Here is an 8223-nt window from a genome sequence, read left to right on the forward strand (position 1 = left end):
GCCGATGCAGGGGACACGGGTTCGTGTCCCGGTCTGGGAAGATCACACATGGCGTGGAGCGGCTGGGCCCGTGAGCCATGGCCGCTGGGCCTGCGCGTCCGGAGCCTGTGCTCCACAATGGGAGAGGCCACAACAGTGAGAGGCCCGCGTACCACAAAAAAAAAAAAAAGAAAGAAAAAAATGTGAAAATACCAAATGTGGATAAAGATGTGAAGAAACAAGAAACTTCATATTGCTTAAGGGAATATAAATTTGTATAAATACTGTGGGAAAATTTTTGGCAGAATCTGGCAAAGCTGAAGAGCACTTTTTTGAGAGACCAACAATTACATTTATAGTCACATATTTTATAGAAACTCTGAGATAGGGGTTCCAAGAGACATGAATATCTGTGCCAGGAGTTCCAGGAGACATGAATATCTGTGTAAAAAAATTCCTAAATATTCACCAAGAAAGAATGGATAAAAAAAATTTGGTACATTCATGAAAGATATGTTAGACGGTGGTTTAAATAAAGAAACTAGGTTAATACTAAAGACGAGGAAAACAAGGAAGATACAGAACAACACATGGCATATAATTGTATTTGTATAAATTTTGAAAACATTCAAAACAATGCTATATGTTATTTAAGAATACATATGTGGGGCTTCCCTGGTGGCGCAGTGGTTGAGAGTCCGCCTGCCGATGCAGGGGACATGGGTTCGTGCCTTGGTCCGGGAAGATCCCACATGCTGCGGAGCGGCTGGGCCCGTAAGCCATGGCCGCTGAGCCTGCACGTCTGGAGACTGTGCTCCGCAACGGGAGAGGCCACAGTGAGAGGCCCACGTACAGCAAAAAAAAAAAAAAAAAGAAAAAAAAAAGAATACATATGTATGTAGTATAAAACGTGCATGGGAATTATAAACACCAAATTCAGAATAATGATATGTGTAGGGAGAGAATGAAAGGAATAGAATTGGAAGAATGTTAGGGATTTCAAGTACATCTCTAATCCCTTATTTCTTTTTAAAAAATTAAGCAAGTAAAAAAAGGTTTGGACTTGATGGAGATAGGATGGATACATATATTCACTATGTTTTAGTTCTGAATGATATATTTTATAATATTTTAAATACTTTTAAATGACTCAAGAATATGTAGAAAACCTGAAGAGACTGATATTTACAAAAGAAATGGAAAAGTTCTATTCCTCAAAACAACAGCATCTGATTCAGATAATTTTATCTGAGTCCTAACAAATCTTAAAGAAATGATCATTTTTATGCTATATAATTTGTATCAGGGTTTAGAAAAGGACGAAAGTCCTCCAGTTTGTTCCAAAAATCTAGCAGAATCCTGCTACCAATACCAAACTAGGATGGCATTTGGTATCTTAAAAAAAGGGGGGAGGGCTTCCCTGGTGGGGCAGTGGTTGAGAGTCCGCCTGCCAATGCAGGGGACACGGGTTCGTGCCCCGGTCCGGGAAGATCCCACATGCCACCGAGCGGCTGGGCCTGTGAGCCATGGCTGTTGGGCCTGTGAGCCATGGCTGTTGAGCCTGCGCGTCCGGAGCCTGTGCTCCACAACGGGAAAGGCCACAACAGTGAGAGGCCCACATACCGCAAAAAAAAAAAAAAAAAAAAAAAAAAAAAAAAGGGGGGAGGGTAGGCCAAATTTACTTATGCTCACAGATGAAATATCTGAAATGACATGTTAGCAAATTAATCCAGCAATGCAGTAAAATAATAATACATCTTGAGCAAGAAACGTTCATCCCAGGAATCCATGAATGATTCTGAATTAGGAACTATGTTAATATAATTCACTACATTAACATATTAAAGGAGGAAGCTCCATTAGCTCAACAGATACCACCAAGATAACTGAATAAGATCAAAACCCATCACAGATTTTTAAAAACTCAGGAGAAATATTAAGAAAATTTCTCAGTCTCATGAAGGATACTAATCTACAACAAAAATCATATTTAATGATGAAATATTAGCAGCATTTCCACCTAAATAGGATAAGATAAGGATGACCACTAACAACATTATATTCAAGTTTCAATGCAAGAACTAAGAAAAAGAATTGAGAAATATAAAAGGAAAACTAATTTGGTAATACACATTTTTAGATGGCTATGAACACATAGTTTTCCCCATTCCCTATTGGAACCACCTCCCGTTAAAATGATGACAGAGAAATAACATCCACACAAATAAAACTTAAGATGGTGAAAATAATGAGGGAGCCCATAAGGAAATGAAAGATTTCAACCAATATTTGGAAGTTAGAGAATGGATAAAGAAGGGGTAATGAATGAAGCCAGTAAGAGGAAGCTACTGCCCAGAGAACATGGTGAGTGATACAGCCAAGGGCACTAATCAGTTCCTCAGAATCCCGGAGAAGCTTTTAGCTGGGAAACGCCAGGTACAACAGAGGGAATAAGTGGGATGTGAGGTTTATTAATTAAAAGTCTATTTACACAACAGACAAGTCATCAACTCCACTCTCCCTCCATCAGCCAAGCATCTATCCCTCTGGCAAATAAATAAAAGAGTTCTCCAAGTAAAAATAATGGCACAGGGCCTCCCTGGTGGCGCAGTGGTTGAGAGTCCGCCTGCCGATGCAGGGGATACGGGTTCGTGCCCCGGTCTGGGAGGATCCCATATGCCGCGGAGCGGCTGGGCCCGTGAGCCATGGCTGCTGGGCCTGCGCGTCCGGAGCCTGTGCTCCGCAGTGGGAGAGGCCACAACGGTGAGAGGCCCGCGTACCACAAAAAAAAAAAAATAAAAAAAAAAAAAAAAAAAAAAATAATGGCACAATGAGAAAGGGATCATTATGAAAAATGCAGGCTCTAGAGTCACAGAACTTTCCAACATCTGATGTGTGGGATTTGACCACCTAAGTGAAAGGGTCCAGAGAGTTAAATATGACATTATACAACATCTGAATAAGAGTTCAAGGTTTGTTGGGGTCATGTGTAATAGGCTCAACTGTGATCCCTAAAAGATATTTTGAAGTCATAACCCCCAGTACCTCAGAATGTGACCTTATTTGGAAATAAGGTCATTGCTGATGTAGTTAATTAAGATGAGGTCATACTGGGGAAGAGTGGGCTCTTAATCTAATGGCTGGTGTCCTTATAAGAAGAGGAAAAGAGACACAGACACACAGGGAGAGCACCATAGGAGGACAGAGGCAGAGACTGGAGTGATGCGTCTACAAGCTATTACTGTATAGATTCCTTAAGTCATCTACTTTAGAAAGCATTTTGCTATCCCATGCTACTCCTTTCTGTTCTCAGCATTCTTCTCCTTTTGAAAAAAGAATACACGGACTATTCAGGAGACACTGAGAAGTTCAATTTGACAGGGGTACTATTTCCTCTCTGTCATTCTCTCTGTCGTCTAAATTCCCAGGGAAGGAAACCTGACTGGCTCAGCTGGGGTGAGTACCAACTTAGTTATGACCACTGTGGTGGGGGTGGAGGAAGGTTGCCACGTGGTACAAAATCACTGCTGGAGGCCCCTCCGTTGGAAGTAAGACAATCCATAAAATCAGTCACTATGAGCTAGGTAGACAGTCCAAAAGTTTTCTACTAAAACTATTATTTATAATAATTCAATAAATATCCTTGTAGATATATCCTGATAAACATTATCTGATTACTTCCTTATGATAAATTCCTAAAGGGGGAATTATTGGGTCAAGTGTATTAATATGATTAAAGTTTTAAATTCATGTTACCAAATTGCTTTCCAAAGCATTGGATTAATTCACACTCCTACCAGCAGGATATAAATGACCATTTGATAAAACACAATTCCTTTGTCAATACTAGGTCTCATTTTTTTTAACCTTTGACAATGTGACAAATGAAGGTGATGCCTCATTTTTATCTGTCTTTTCTCTTATAATCAAGAAAGCTCAATATTTTAATCTGCTTTTTGGATATTTTTACTTCTGTGTTTTTGAAGAGTCTAATCATATGAATTAGCCAATTTTAAATAGGGCTATTTTTTTTCGTCCTAATGGCTCATTATAGCTCTTTACATATGTAAGAAACTTACTTTTTAAGATCTATGTTGAAAATATTTCTATTTCTATTAGTATTTTTATTTTGCTTATAGAGTGGTTTTTTTTTTTTTTGGATGCCTGGTTAAGTCTAAAAAGATGCTTTTACCTAAATATGAATTGTCTGCAGATCAACTTTAATAATAGATTTTTAAAAAAATACTATGGAGACCAATAGATTAAATATTAACAAATGAATCTTGAATACTTAATGAGTATGAAGTGCCAAGCAATTATGCAGTCATAGCAGCCTCTGTTATATTAATAGCCACCATCCTCTTTTATTCACTACAATAGTTCAGCCCTTGTCTCTTCTCACCTGGATTTCTGTAACTGGCCCTAAATTGTCTCTGCCTCTAGTCTCATCAAAGCCATCTTTCATCACTGCCCCAAAATAATCCCTCTGATATACACATTTTATATCACACATCTGCTTAACCCCCTTTGATTGGTTCCAATTGCCTTCATGATAAAATCCAAACTCTTAGCACAAGGTCCTTCTTCACCTGCGTCCTACCGAATTTCTCTGGCCTTCCTTCTATCTTCATGTCACATTCAATCCAGCCACAATGGACTAATTACAGTTCTCCAAATGTACCCTCTTGCTTCACAGATCTGTAATACCTTCTGTTATTCCGTCTACATGGAACCCTCTTCCTCTCGGTCACTATTGATTAACTCTTATTCACTGTTTTAAGACTCAACCAAGTCTTTGTATGCTCTAGGAAGCCTTTCAGTCTCTCTCCTCTGTTCCTTTAGGTAGACGGCCTCTATGCTTCCACAGCATTCCATGCCTATCTCTCCCTTAAGCACTTTTGAGCGTTTGCTAGTCCGTTTCTCCCGGAAGCCTATAAATGTAGTAACAGCCTCCTCTCTCACCATAATGCAGGGTCTTACCCAAAGCAAATATGCCACTGTCGAAGTCTTAAACAGGGATTAAACAATATAGCAGAATGTCAGGACATATATAGCAGAATGTCAGGACATTAATAGCAATCATTTTAAAAGGTGGTATCATTTAGAATATTCAGTAGATTGCTTTTCTGCCCTGTGCCTTAATTTCTACATTTTTAGGTCTAAAAGAATACTATCAATCAAACATCTTCAGAAGATAAACTAGGATAAAAGAAGACTAAGAAATCTGGTTATAAAATACTTTGATATATTAGATGCTGGTATAAAATTCCAGGAAACCTAAGAGCATCTTATTTTCAAATATCTATAAATTGAAAGTTATTGAATAATGTAATACAGTTCATTTTTAGAGGAATAGTGTAAATGTAGTTCATTTTTACATGGGACCCTTGATTTGAGGACACTAAGAGGAAACTCCTGACCTAGGATTTGGAGAAGATGGGAGGAGATTAAGAAGGTTATATAAACTTCAAAGTTGCTAAGAGACCAAGATCTGTTCTCACAATAAAAAAGAAATGATAATTATGTGACATGATAAAAGTGTTAACTAACACTACAATGGCAACCATATTGCAATGTATCAAATCAACACATTGTATACCTTAAACTTACAAAATGTTGTATGGCAATAATATTTCAATTAGAAAAAGATTATCAATAATGTAAGAACAAACACAAAAGTACTGTGGAAATCATAACTTTATGTATAATCCTTTGTACCTCAGACATTGAGATAACTCTATTCTCCAGTATCAAAGTGATTAAAACAGCAATACTTAACTCCAAATTGAAATAAATTTAAAAGTTTCCAATTCCTTTGCTAGACTGAAAACAACCCAAATATTCAGCAAAGTGCTGACAATTTATACACCTGACAATTTATACTATCACACTCTTAAAAGAAGAGAGAGATCTTTAGGCCCTAACATAGAAAGCAGTACAACATATTATTAAATGAGAAAAGCAACTTGCAAAATATAATCTATATAACCTCATTTTTGTGAAAAATGTTAATATACATATTTATATTCCTATATGTACAGTTAAAAACCCAAAAGACCATCCAAAACTTAGTTGTTCTCCTGGAGTGGGGAGAAGGAGGTGGGTCATCAAGGGGACGTGAGCTCTCTACTTCATATATTTCTGTCATGTTTAAGTTTTCACAATGAGAAGGCATTAACCTTATACAAACCAATGAGGGTATTAAATATTTCCTTTGTGGGAAAAAATTCTGAGGGCGTGGGAAAGTGCATCAAGAAACTTGTTTTACATTAGCTCTCCCTTTTCACAGAAAAATCACCCAAGTCTGTTCTACCTCCTACAAGTTTTCCATCCCCTCAGAATTCCCTAGTCAAGTAAATGGAGAGAACCCTGTCCTCATCTCAGGGAAGAAGTCAAGATTGAAATACATGAGTCATCATGCCTTGGTTTCCTAGGACTTGACTCTGGGTCTTAAATAGACTCTGCAGCTCCCTTTCTGAATGACAAAAGAGAGAAGGACCTGCAAAGGGTACAAAGTTTCAGTTATAAGATGAAAAAATTCTAATGTGCAGCATGTTGACTGTAATTAACAATACTGTATTGGACACTTGAAATTTGCTAAGAGAGTAGATCTTAAGTGTTCTCACCATACACACACACACACACACACACACACACACCCCGTTACCATGTGAGGTGATGAATGTATGAATTAACTTAATTGTGGTAATCATTTCACAATAGAGACATATATCAAACCGTCACATTGGACACCTTAAATATATACAATTTTCATTTGTTAATTACACCTCAAAGCTGAGGAGAAACAAAGAGTGAGTAAAGGACCTAAAGTTGTTTGTATGGGGGTCAAAACTGACTGAGCTCATCTCACACTAAGGAATCTCAAATAAAGATCTGGAAGATTCAAAATGGACAATAAGGTTAACGGTCAAAATATTCAAGTCAAGAGCCCTAAATCTTCTGGCCTGAATAATCCAGTAATGAATTAATCTAATAATTCTTTGTTTTCCAGTTCCCTTTGCCAGTGTAGCTCTGGCCAGAGAGGGTTCTGAAGCAAGAGAAATAAAGATAAAGGGAAGGAAATGAAGACAGACCATTGTCTCTGGGGAGCCCTGAGGAAAGGTGATGCAGATGCTAAAGCAGATGTGACCATGTGGAAGTATGTTGGGGGCCCTTTGGGTTCCTGCATTGTGACTCAGGTGACCCTTCCTTCTTAGTAGAACAGAAGGGACAGCAGCTCCGAGATGTGAGAGCAAGAAACTTGGGCACCCTCCTGGCTTCACCGTAGGGAGGTGGCTGCCTATTGAAATTTCATCCCTTCTTCGAAGCTCAAATTCTACCTTCTTCAGAAAACCTTCCCCAAATAAGCCTATATGAGTTATAGTCAGTTTGTAGCAATTTAATACCTTACTAAATTACATTCTTGTATTATCACCTTACTAGGTTGTAAATGTCTCTAGGGCAGAAATCCTGTTTTGGTTTTAAAAAATGTCCACAATGTCTAGTGTAGGGTTGAGAATGTAATAGGTGTTCAACAAGTAAGCATTCAATGGAAAAGTTGAAAGGAAGAAACCATCAGGCTCCCTAAAGTTTCCTAAGCTTCTTTCTAACTTAAAGAATACTGGAGATGGTTGGGTCATATCCCTGCATTCTCAGATTAGAGGGCTGAGGTTCACCCAGTACATGGTATATTTTTCTCTGAAGAAAGCTACCCTGAATGCAAATTAAGCCTCAAAGCCCTACAAAGGACAACCGGGAAAGCACAGTCCCTTCTAAATCCCCTTGGGGACCAGGCTTCCCTCTCGGTGTGTCTGTGTCTGTGGTGAGTGTGCATGGGTGAGGGAGGCTGGGTGGGGGGGGAGGGCAGAGGCGGGAGGGAGGAGAGAGACTCCATGCAGTGATTATGTGGAGGGGATTTGCTATGTCCCTTTCTTCCTCCCCCCACCTTCTTTCTTTGTCCTCTTTCTCCGTGTTCCTCTCTTTGTCCCCTTTTCCTCGTCCCCTTCTTCTGCATTTGTCTGGGAGGATCCTGGAGTGTTCTTTTGATCGACTCAATCTTTCTCTGGCACTTGAGTTCTGATTGGCTGAAGGACTTAGAGGGGGGAAAAAAACTTTAATTAAGTAGATAATCTCTTCTTTGGAAGTTTGGCAGCTCCATTTCACCTCCCCTTAACTCTGTTTGGGATCGCTTACACACCAAGGAAGTTGGGGTTTGAGGAGAATTCCACCCCACTACCACTGAGG

The sequence above is a fragment of the Hyperoodon ampullatus genome (genome assembly GCF_949752795.1).
Source record: "Hyperoodon ampullatus genome assembly, chromosome: 1".
NCBI lineage: Eukaryota > Metazoa > Chordata > Mammalia > Artiodactyla > Ziphiidae > Hyperoodon > Hyperoodon ampullatus.